The sequence below is a fragment of the Alligator sinensis genome, unplaced genomic scaffold, assembly GCF_000455745.1.
Source record: "Alligator sinensis unplaced genomic scaffold, ASM45574v1 scaffold165_2, whole genome shotgun sequence".
NCBI lineage: Eukaryota > Metazoa > Chordata > Crocodylia > Alligatoridae > Alligator > Alligator sinensis.
The window spans coordinates 2,583,208-2,595,831 of record NW_005841965.1 but is presented as its reverse complement, the minus strand read 5'-3'; the positions used below and the strand labels follow the sequence as shown (position 1 = coordinate 2,595,831).

Here is a 12,624-nt window from a genome sequence, read left to right as displayed (position 1 = left end):
CACCACCTTTTAATTCCTGAGCACAACTTTTGGACAATATACACTCCATTTTTGCCCTGTGTTTGCTGAGCCAAAGCATCAAGAGTTAAACTAATAATGCAAACATACTCTAATGGTGTAGGCAGGATCATCATAGTTATACACTTCCCCTTGTTGATGAACAGTTTGATTTAAGGAGCACTCAGCACAACTTAGTAGTCAATCAGAGCAGAGACTTAGAGCAGCCAAACTGGATGCAATAGTTTACATAAAATTTGTGCAGGTTGATTGGCTAAAAATAGCCATTAGCCAATTAGAATACAGGAATATGCTTGCAGTGGTATTTTTGAGAAATAACCCCACATTAATTATGTACATCAGATTTCCCAGCAGATCAGTATGGGTCAGTTAAGACTGCTTTTCTTCTTTCCAACTAGCTCAGATATTCCTTTTTAATACAGTGGTACATAAATGTGTACTGACTACAGCTATTGAGCTAAATGGATATATATTGTAAAAGAAAAAAAAAAAAGGGAGCTATTCGTCTGGGGCTCTCTTATGGAAAGTGATAACATGATGCCATTAGGAAACTCAACAAGACAATCTACACAAGCTGGGAGAAGCAGAAGTCTGAACATCTGTTTCCCCCTATTGAATTCATGAAAGGGCTTCTCGGCATATAGAATAAATGAGCTAATAAAAAACAGTTGGGGAACATTATCTCTGTCATTTACTATAACATTGAAAATACACTAATAGAACTAAGTGAGGTGAGTAGTTGAGCAGGTTTATAAATTAAACACACCCCAAAAAACCACCCCCAAACAAACCCCTAACTTCATCCCGGCTCAGTCAAGTGGATCTCATTTAAAGTGCAACTTTAAGAGCAGTCATTTTATATGAAATGTTTCTATTTTGAATTTGAAATTTTAGAGTTTAGATTTTAGAGTTGTGCAAGATCCTTATGCAGGGGGAAGCAAATGAAAGGTTCTTTCTAAAAGACACAGGGCTTCACAAGATCTGAAGCTGAAATCATGTCACCTTCGCCAGAAAACTGCAAAAAGATTTTGCAATAAAAATGGTGCTATGAAGTGCTAAGAAGTGCTCCTAGCCAGCACAGTTTTTTTTTCTTTCCTTTTAGGAGGGGGTGGGGGAGTTTAAACTTAAGCTTTTTCACAATCAGCCTCTTGGAAGGGGAATCATAATAATAATAAAAGAAGGAGCCCAGGCACCAAGTGCCTGCCAAGGGTTTGTAATATAATATCCCAGCGTTTCAAGGGTGAACCAGTGTCAATTACGTTTGCCGTCCCCCAGAAAAAGTAAGCATTTAACTTCCGTTCAGTCTATGTGGACTGATGAAATGTAGGAAATCTGTTTCTGGAAAAAAAAAATTGCTTTCCCAAAGAGAGCACCAAGTGGAGCGATCAGAAGTATGAAGAGTGGCAGTACTGCTGCTGCTGGTCTGCTCAGGTTGGGAGAGCAGGACGGGCTGCAGGAGGAGAGAGGCTTTGTGGCACTGCAAGGAGAAAGTGAGTGAGATTTCTTCCCAGCAAGAGCTCCAGGAGGCTTGGGGTGAGGAATGCTGGCCACTTGAAAGGGCTACAAGGGGGGAGAGAGAGGGTGCTCTGCTCACAGCTGCAGGCATCTGGCTGCATCTACAGAGCCCGGGCTCCTTGCAAGTCAGGGTGGGGGGTGGGTTTGTTTCACTGCAGCCTTTTAATTGCAAGAGAGAAATTTCAGGGGGGGGGGAGCTTTTGTTTTCGTCCTCGTAGCCTGAGATGGCAAGAAATCCTACCTCCAAAGGGATTGCGATTCAGACACCCGGCAGGGAAAACAGCCTAGTGCCGCAATCAGCCTAGTGCAAGCAAAACAGCCTAGTGCTCCCATCTGCATGCTGGTCCCAGGCTTGGCAGTGTCACTTAGGCAATTGGGGAGGGATTAGATGGGAGGTAGAGGAAAAGCAACGTTAATGATTAGAGGATCATTATGTCCAGCTGAGGGATTTGCCAGGGGCCGGTTTCTTAGCGTGCATAGTTTGTGCTAAACCCCCGGATTGATGAATGTTTGCATTGTCTCGCCTCTAATGGGCAGCACTTTGTGGTCTACACACTCATGGCAGAGCCATCAGCCCAAGCCTTATGTGCATGGGCCCTGAAGAGAGCATCCAGGATAGTATAGATCAGAGCACTAGTGGTGAGTGTCTGACAGCCACCCAGGCAGATGGACCCTGGTAGGCTTGTCATCTTCTGCTTCAGCTGCATGAATGTCTCCTCTACTTTTAGCACATCCTCTCTGCCTTCTTAGCTGTCTGGGGCTCCCTCTGTGCTCTATTAGCTTTTGGGCACTGGTGCTGCAAGGGAAGGGGGACACGGTGGTTGTGTAGAGATGGCAGTATTGTGCACTGGAAATATGATCAACTGCATCCAATGCAGGAACAAGTGTTTTGGTGGGGCAGGCTGCTAAGTTTAGGCAGAGCCAAGCCACTCCAGTGGGGGCAGAAGTCATTTCTCCAAGGTACCCTGGTTGAAACATTAGCTTCAACCCCAGAACAGCTCTTTCAGGCTGTTGCTTGCCTTGTCAGGCAGAGGAGGGCAGGCTTTGACTTGATGCTTGGATTCTTTGCTTTATGGTGGTTTCAGAAAGGATCACTTCTTTCTTCAGACCTGCTTTCCTCTTCCTGCAGCAGCTTTGGGGGAGGAGGGGCATCTGGTAGCCTTGGCTGGCTTAGCCAAGAAAGGTGAAGGCCTTCTTTGCTGGTCACAGAGAGATGCATTGCAGGCTTCCTCTAATGCAGCTCTAGCAGAGTGCTTGCAACATGTCTTTGAAATGAAAAAAGATGCCTGTCTTTCCGTCTCCGTGCACATTAAACCTTGGGTTGTTTCTTCACTGTTGAGTGGACACGGTGCCAAGTGTAATGGTTTTGCGATGTGGATTGTGATTGAATAGGAAATTAGCTGACATTTCTAAATTCACTTCATATGATGCAGTAGGCCATCTGATCAGAATTATACTGTGGTACCCTGGTTGAAACCTCCGCCAAGCCTGGAACAAGGAGGTGAGACCGTAAGTGTTGTCCCCGGCTACTTTCAGTGAGATTTGTGCCTTAGAAAACTCTATCTATAGTCTCATCATTGCAACTTGGTCAGGATGGAGACAGGCTTAACATTCAGACACCTACCTATCCTATTCCCCCTAGAGTCAATTAAAGCCTGGCCATTGGTTTCAAAGGAGGCAGGATAAAGCCCGATAGAATTACGGAATGGAAGTTTTCACTAACTGAATACAAAATTCTAGGATGTGGTGATTTATTAGCAATAAACCTGTGGCATTGTTCTATATAAACATGCCTATTCTTTTTTAGAAATATAAAGGTAGCCATACTCATTAAGCGTCCATTTCCTGTTTCTAAATGCATTTTATAATTTCTTAGATAAGGGAGATTTGATATTTTCATTGTTTTTTATAGATTGTTTTTTAATATTTTTCATATTGATTTTGCTTAGGCAAGTAGACCCCCCCGCCTCCCCCTGATCCTGCTGTGTTTTTGCAGGCAAAAGTAAGAAAAGAAAGAACCCTAACTTTCTTGGCTGGGTCATGAATCAGAAAAGGACTGTTATTTATCGCATTATGTCCAAGAAAATATAGAATATTTATCAAATTTTTGTTTGTGTGGGTGAGAGATATGCAAATAACATGCCTGCTTTCCTTTTGGTGGAACAAACATGTATCAAGACAGCAAAATTACCTTTGATAGGAACAGTCCTGAAAAATGCTAGCCTTCCAGGAACCACCTTAAAAGAGGCTTTTATTTTTTTTGGTTAATTTCATTTGATGCTGGCTTCAAACCAAGACACTTATAGGTCCAGAGTATCAATATACAGTCCTTTGCCAGGTTCCAGATACACTGTGTTTTAAGTGCAGCACACATTTTATATCAAATATATTCATAACATAAGGGACAAAGACTTCTTGTGATTAAAGTTTACTTTATCAGTGTAGATCACATTTTGATGTAAGCCCTTAAAAATTCTAATTGATTAATGAGTTTCAGATGGTGGTTCCCCTGCCTTTCCCTTTCCTCTCCTTTTAACATGTACAGTATGCTCTAAGCTAGTCTGGGAAAGCTCCAGAAACCCTGGGCTAAATTGGTTGCGGTATAGTTTATAAGGATAATAAAATAACTAGAAAAATTGAATTTCCTTACACAAATATAATCATGCTTGCTGCATCTCTGTGAGCTTGTTTTATCTTGTTATTTTTTTGTAGTTTGAAAAGACAATTAAGATTACAGATAAGTGTCTTTAAGGTGATGCAGTTAATAATGACATATAGTATCTTGTAGAATGTATGGTTCTATAAAGGTTCTTCATGACAATTTATATCATGGCAGCAAAATCAGAAGTTAACTTTAACAGTTTCTATGATCTATATGTCATTTTATAAAAGTTAAAGGATAAAATGAGTGATTATTACAATATTCTAGGATCATAACACTTTAGAAATTCATTATGACGACTGATTGAATCACATGATGGTCACCCTACAACATCTGATTGTTTGCTATATTTTCCCTAGTCCTTTGTTCAGTTTAGTTTTAAGTGTCTCAAAATGGGGAAGCTTCTGTTATTTCCCTTGGGAGACTGTTCCACTATCTAGCAGACCTTACCATTGATAGCAATTTCCTGACATTAAGGAAAACACTTTCAGAAGTTGTTGATTGTCTCTTGCATTCCGAGGAAGATGTTAATCAATAATATATATTGGCATGCACATAAATCAAAGATTATTCCAAACTCACAGTTTACACTGTACTCTCATCTAAGATCTTTTGCATGTGCAAAACCATAAACATTGGGATAAGAATGCTAGCATTTTTGTTTTGAATAATTCAGCCTTTCAAATGTGGACAGTTTAACTGCATGTACATATCATATGTTTGTACTCATTAGGGGCATCTACACGTGCATGTAATGCAACACAATAAACTCTGGCACAGTTCATGATGGAGTTTATTACTCATGAGTGCTGTGTTTGCACGTGCACCTGGGATCACAGCACGTTGAGTCTGTTCAGAGTAGCCCCAGCTGGCAGGGAGCCTGGGGAGGTCAGCCTGATAGCCTGGGGCTGCTCCAACCCAGCTCAAAGTGCTGTGGAGGGGCTAGCTGGGACATGAGGGTGATATAGTGTGGGGCTAGCCAGCAGGCATTCCTTGCACTGTAGCACTCTCATGCCCCACCCAGCCCCGTCAGCATCTACACTTGTGTTGTGGAGGAGTAAATAATTCTGCCATAGGATAATGCTTGTGTTTAGCAGTACTATCCTACAGAAGAGTTAATTAGTTTATTCCAGTCTAATAGCACCTCACGTGTAAATGGTGATGTTGTACTGTGGAGTTAATTAGTAGGGCTGTGCAAAGCTTTGGGTAGTGATTCAATTCAGAGGAGATTTGGCCCAATTTGATGGCCAAATCTCTGAATCCAAATTGAATCAGGGGATCAATGTAAAGGTTTGAATAGATTCGGAGCTCTCCAAATCTTCAGAAAAGATTTGGAGAGCTTTGATGATTCGGGCAGTCCCCGGTGGCTGCAGCTCCCAGCTCCGAGCTGGTAAGTACTAGGGGTGAGGAAGTGATGGGGGGCTCTGCACAAGACCCCCAACCCCCCTCCTTTCTCCCTTAGCCCCCCCATGTGTGCCCCGCCTGGGCCAGCTCTGGATCTTTAAGAAAAAAAAGCTGACAAAAGCTCCAGGACTCACCGCTGCTGGAGCAGCCTTGGGGCTTTGGGGGCTCATGCAGAGCCCCCCATGTGGTGTGGGGCAATGGGGGGCAGCAGGGATCATCCCCTGCTGGGGTGTTTTTTAGGCTTTTTTTTTCTTAAAGGGCGGGAGCTGGCCCAGGCAGTGCACCTGTGTGGGGTTGGCGGAGTGGGGGGGGGGGGGGGGGGGGGGTCAGAGGGCTTGTGCAGAGCTCCCCATGCAGCATGGCATTGGGGAGTGCCCCCCTGCCCAGCAGCTCCTGGTGATCTGGGGCTTTTTAATTTTTTTTTTAAGTGCCGGGAGCTGGGGTGGGCAGGGCAGCCATTGCCGGGCTGGGGGAGCGGGCAGGGGATGGGCCTGGCTGATTCGGCCAAATTGAATCAGGGCAGTGATTCAAATCACCAAATTGAATTGCTGTCCCCCAAATCAGCCAAATTCAAATCCGAAGTGAATACTAGGTGCTTCGCACAGGCCTATTAATTAATCAGCACCATGTGCAGATTTGTGATTGCATGCAGATCTATGTTCGTTTCCAAAATATGCATGCCGACTTTCTGGCCTCAGACATTCTCTGCGCTGCAGGGGAGCAGGGAAGGGAGCTGGACCCTGAATATCCAGGGGTCAAAAAAAACCCGCCCCGAAAAAGCAGTGTGGCGCATGTGTGTGTGTGTGTGAGGGGGGGGCAGCGTGTGCCACTCATAACTAGAGCGTGGCCATCTGGGGCCATGCTCTGGCTGTGGGTCAAGCTCCTAGTGGCAGGATTGCTGCTGCTGTAGCCCTAGAAGGTTCCTAAGATGCCAGGTAAGGCTGCTGGGGCTAGTACAGTGCCTCCTCTGGGGTAACCTGCAGAGGGCCCATGGCACAGGTGTTCCCTGGGGACAAGTAGCGGCAGCACGATGTGCTGCTGCTAGTTGTTCTCAGGGAAACAAACATCCATGCTTGTGTGGATGTGGCCTCTGGGTGCAAATTAATTATGAACCACTTGATCCATTAAAAATATTTCATTTTCAACATCCTTTAATGAACCCTAAATAGAGATCTTATTCTTATTTCAAAATGAGTCAGTCAGTGCTCCAGACACTATATTCAAGCTCTGTTGCAGGGCCAGAACAGTTTTATTCTTTTCCATTCACTTCTTGAGGTGATTAGAACTAGCAGGGAGATCCAGCACAGCCCCTTGCCAGGTACTCATGAGTTTTGTTCTGGCTTTTGATCCTCAGTCTTCTCTCTTTCCAGAATGGCTGCTATCCAATACCATTACCTTCTTTCTAAGACAGCAGGGGATTGTCTGCAGTTGCAGCTGATGCCCCTGTGTGAAAGCCAGTGTGCCTTGTGTAGTGTTGCAGGCTCAAGTTCCTGTGATGAAAGCTCTGGCTACTTGTTTCTAAGATATTTTCTGCCCCTGCTACCAGTGACTGAAGCTACTATTATGCATGATGTGAACCTTTACTGGATTCAACTGCAGCCATCTAGTCAGCATACTGCTTTTCATCTTGTACAGGAAGAAATTCAGTCCACTAACATAAAGGTGGAATATAGTGTTGTGAAATAAACTCCTATAACAGAATCAAGATACAGTGTCCCCAAACAACACAACTCGTCTGACTGTGCAAAGCATGGGGGCTGCTGGATTATAGCACAAATCCAGATTTGCTGTCTCTTCCCAGTAACTCTGGATTAGCTAAAATCACCTGCAAATTGAATTTCTGTTCTTGTCCCAGACAGACCAGCCAAAATACTACAACAATGGCTACATGGTGGCTCTGTGCCGCTGCTCACCAGGCCAGTCTTCTGCATCTCCTCATGTGAGATTAAAGAGAACTTAGTGCCCAGATCTCTTCAGCCTTCACAAGAGACATCTGAGGGGAGACCTTGTCACAGCCTATAAGTTTATCAAGGGAGGACAACAGAGAGTTGGAGATGCGCTATTTACCAGGGCACCCCTAGGAGTAACTAGGAATAATGGGTACAAACTAGTGGAGAGTAGATTCAGGTTAGACATTAGGAAGACATTTTTCACAGTAAGGGTGGCCAGAATCTGGAACAGGCTGCCAAGAGAGGTGGTGCTATCACCTAACTTGGAGGTCTTCAAGAGGAGGTTAGATAGGCACCTGGCTGGAGTCGTCTGACCTCGGTCCTTTTCCTGCCTGGGGCAGGGGGTCAGACACGATGATCCTTTGGGGTCCCTTTCGATTCTACAATCTATGAATCGGACTCTTTGTTCAGGAATTATATGACTTGTGGAAATGTTTTATTTGTCACAGATGTTTTTTAAATCTTGCTTTTTGTAACTGAATGCAAATGCAGTGTGAAGTGCTGGCTTCCTCACTTTGCATACTGAAGTCTTCTGCTACACAAAGCAAGTAGTGCATAGAAAGCTACTTAGAAGGATTTCCTGTGGTGCCAATTTACCATATTTTCTTGCATATCATGTATCCCTAAATAAACCTTGTTTTGGGGAAGGCAGAATGACGGCAAAACATTTTTTTGACAGTTAGAGCTGTATAGAGCAGGGACAGAGCCTAATCTTTAGCTTGCTCGGTCCCTCTCTCCTACTCGACCAGAAGCTGTAACCCCAGTTGCTGAAGATGGAGGTCCATTGCTAGATCTATGATTTTGAAAAGAGATAAAAAGTTGGCAAAGCTGTGAAATAGGGGGAGAGAGACCAGTAGTAACAAGCAGGAAAATTGCCAGAAGAAAGGTTAGCTTGATTAGTGGACTATCAAGACCATTAAAAAGGACAGACAATTATTACACCTGTGGAGTAAAGAACAATCAGTCAGTAGGTCAATTGAGTCCCTCAGCTGCCTGAATAGAAATGTCACTACTGCTGCCAGGCGGTTGGTTTGGAGCAGGAACCAAAATGGGGTGCTTCTATTCTAGGCAAAAAAATCAGCTTTCTTGCTTAAAGACCTATACCCCAATTTTAGGGGGTGAGCTGTTGTTTTTTGGTAAAAGGTAGGGTATGTGAGAAAATACAGTAATCCGTCTCATCTCAAAGTGGAAGAACCACCTATACTTACGGTGCAAGAATTTGATTTGTGGACCTGCTCAATTCTTACTGGATTTTTTTGAGACCACAGGCATAGGTGTCAAAGATGTCACTGCACAGCTTTCAGCTGGTAATATTTTTAAGTCATTACTTACTTGGATGGGTAAAGTAGAGATAAAAGGGAACTACATTGAATTACTAGATCTCTGGTTAGCTATCTCTGGTACTTTCATGGACCCTTTTACCACACTAACATGAGCATCCAGCAATCTTTAATGTTTTTCTCTTTATAATACCACTTGGAGGTCGAAAACTACTGTTATCCCCATTTTACAGATAAAAAACAGATTTAAGTTCAGACAAAGCAGGGAACTGAGCCCACCTCTTCAAAGCCAAGGTCTAATGCCTGCTCCACTGGATCATTCCTCTTCTTTCCACAAAGTTATCTTTTCCATCCATGTATGTTTTTAACACACAGCGTATTATTCTTTCTTCCTTTTGTAATAGTAATTAATTTAAATGAAAAGCCACCAGAATGACAGAAAATTGCTTATTTGATTCTCCTTGCTTACACCTGATGATCACTGACAATCATGAACAGATAGCTTAAATTACACCGCTGGCAAAATACTGGTCTGAGCTACAATACACAGAAAACTAAATGTGCCTCTGTAAAGCAAAATAAAAACTTCACTGTCTGGTGGGAGCAAACAGGGAGGAGTGTAACCTTCCAGCTTGTTGAAACTGTTACATGTCATTAGGTGTACTGTAAACTAGCCTGCACTGAATTCTTTGCCTAGACAATGAGTCTAAGAATTTGAGATGTCTCCTTAGAATGACAAGTGGGGGGTGGTGGAGGGGAGGGGAGGAAGACTATACTGCATAAATATGACTTGCAACAAAACAGAAGGTTAAAATAGATAAAGTTCTGTCCTAATGTAGGATTGCTTTCAGAAGAGCAGGGGAGAAGTTGTTTCATGAAGAGTATTAAGGCATTTTAAAGGTAAGTTTTTAAAGTACTTATGCATGTCAGTACTGGGTTTAATTAAAGGGGATATTCTGTGACAAGATAAATTTGATATGATTATGTAGACTGAGCTCAAAGCTTCCCCCACCACACCTCCTGATATTATACTCCTTGTATTTCTGATGAGATAAAGCAGTGTTTGAAAAAAATATTTACTGGTAAGTTAAGGGTAGATTGTGCAGTCCTTACTGGAAGGATGGCTTAGAGGTGAGTGTACTAGCCAGTGGCTTTAGAGACTACTTCTGTGACTGTGAAAAGTCAGTTGATCTTTCCATTTGCCACTTCTTCATCTGTAAATTGAGGATAATGCTTCCGTACCTCCTAGCTTACATGTAGTGAAGTGTGTAGATGGTATCATAATGTGAGCATTACATAGGGAGTGAAGAATCCAGTCTTGATTATGGATGTAATTTTAATGGAGCCTCATAGAGTTTGGAAGACAGTTTCCATTGACTTGAAGTTAGATTAAGGTCTGACCCTCTTGCAGTCCTTTGAAAATCCTAGCCAATGTGTAATGAAATTATACAAAAAGCTACCCAGGGCAGGGGGTCGGACTCGATGATCTACTGAGGTCCCTTCTGAGCCAAACATCTATGAATCCCAAACAACATCTATACAGGTTTCCCTTGCTTTATGCTGTATGTGCGTTCCTGGAAAATGGTGCATAACTCACATTTGCATAAAGGGAACCCACTTTACAATGTAGCGAATAGGGATACATTCCAAGACTTCAATTGTAGTGACCCCCAGACTAATTTCTACCACTTTTACAAGACAACTTTGATATTCACCAACAGCAGACATTACACACAAGCACAGGGCACTATCATAATGGAGATGGCAACTACAGAAACACGTGTTGCAGACAATGAGAAAGGAGCACAGATCCACACAGGACTATATTTGGTGCACGTCACTCCCACAATACACCGCATAAAGCAGCTGACTGCGGGCTTCCACCACACCATTCACATAAAAGTGAATTTACCTTGCATACAACACATTTTTGGTATAAAAAGGGTCATTGCATAAGAGTGAATTCACATATACAGAACCTGCATAAAGCAAGAGAAACCTGTACTAGATTATGTGTGGACTACTAAACTAGTAAACAGATAAACCAAGAAAGCTGTTCAACTGGTAGCTATCATGTGTTATCACACAGTTTCTATGGAGAGTTAAATTAAGTTTTGGGGGAGCTTCTTGAACTGCATTTGAGAAAAGCCAGTATCAGCTGGAAAAGTAATAAAGAACTTAACAGCTCTGATACCATACTGACACCTCAGTAGCACATGGTCAACCATATTGATAGTCTAGTGGTGGCATTTAAAAAAGTCATCAATGAAGATACAGGTTGCAATCTTCAGCCCTTTCCTTTTAGGTTGATTTCCTTTTTCTAAGTGAAATATAGAGATGCTGTGGTTTGGAAAACCACAGGGTGATATAGGACAGGTTGGTGGAGAATCAAGAAGGAAATCAGTGAAATTTTCCAAGCAAGGTGAGATTAGAATATTTATTAATATATGAATTTTTCACTGTATTTTATTCATCCCAAATTCTTCTCTAGGGCTAGGGACAGACATGACACACAAACCGGTTTAAGTGATCAGAAACTGGTTTAAACCTGTAACAGGACAGATGTTCAGTGCACATAAACCAGTTTGAAAATGGCTGAAACTGGTTTGAGATAAACCTGCTTGAATGTTGTATCAGACTTAACTGATTTGGCTCAAACCAGTTTATGCAATGTCTGTCCCAAACCCCTTGCTTGTTTAAGATAAGCTGGACTTTTCCAGCATCCCGGTATGCTCTCTGGGCTGGGCAGGGCTCTCAGCTCCACAGCAGGGCTCCCTCCTCTCTGCTCCCTGGCTGCAGCTCTGGCACAGCCCTCATCACTCCCTGCTAAGCAGGAATTCCCCCCTTCCCTTTGCCTTGCTGAGGAGGTGTCTGTGTATTAGCTAGCAGACCACACACTGGCTACAGTTGGTGCTGAATCAACAGGTAGTTGGTAATGTCCCTTTGTTGTTTTCTTAATGGGATGATAAACACTGAGTTAGGGATGATAAAAACTGTTATCAATTCCCTGCTGGGCTAATCGGAGCATCTTGTCAGGGCCTGACCTTGTTCCCCCTCAGCTCAGTGCTGTGGAAGGAAGGGAGGGCTGCTCTAGAGCACCTCTGGCTTCTAGCCTGAGCCACTGTAGGCATGTGTCTGCATTTCTGGGATGTCTGTCTGGTTACAAAACTGATTTAGCCTAGCCAGGTTAGACTAACCTGCAAAGATTGAATCAAATCAGGCTCAGGCTTTTTGAATGTCTGTCCCTAGCCAAAAAATATAGCTCTTATCCTAGATTCCCCTCATTCGCATGCACGTGCCACCAGTTTACAAATGTTTTTATTCCCCTTGCACTTGATCCTATTTTAGTATTTCCCTTTTTCAGATTAAGCTGTTCAAACCCTTCTCGGATCTTTCCAGGTCAGAATTGCCCATACCACACACTTAAAAAACAACTGTCTTCCTACTTAAACCGTGCTTCACACAGAACAGTTCCTTCAGCTGCGACTCTTTTCCCTCCTGATACCTGGAAGCTGCACATAAATCTGTCTACATGCATGCACGCTACATTCTTCAGGACCAAAATTATGTTCTCTCCTATCTGACCACCACCAACATCAGGATCAAGTGGTCAACCTAGAGCCTTCCTCACTTCTTTCTTTGTTGCTGGGTCTGGAAAAGCAGCAGTCAGATTAGCAGAAGGCATATTTAGGAGAGAGTTCTATACTTCTGCATGGAACTGAAATCGCACTGCAAATGCCTGAATTCTTTGCTCCAGGCCTTCTGGTACTTGAAGCCCATAAGCTTCAAGGGAGCA

At 43.2% G+C, this 12,624-nt stretch overlaps 1 protein-coding gene across 4 annotated transcripts in view; it reads left to right on the top strand.

Annotated features, from left to right (window-relative positions):
* Positions 1–1,055: 1,055 nt before the first annotated feature.
* The window catches only part of GAS2 (growth arrest specific 2), a 163,241-nt gene continuing 151,672 nt past the window's right edge, over positions 1,056–12,624 (top strand). For 2 of the 4 annotated variants that reach the window (XM_006020707.3, XM_006020708.3), the window contains exon 1: positions 2,001–2,172. The gene's annotated coding sequence lies outside the window, so the exon portion shown is untranslated. Of the gene's footprint in view, positions 1,552–2,000; positions 2,173–12,624 lie in introns of those variants that run through there. The other 2 variants (XM_025200390.1, XM_025200389.1) reach the window with 2 other exon arrangements.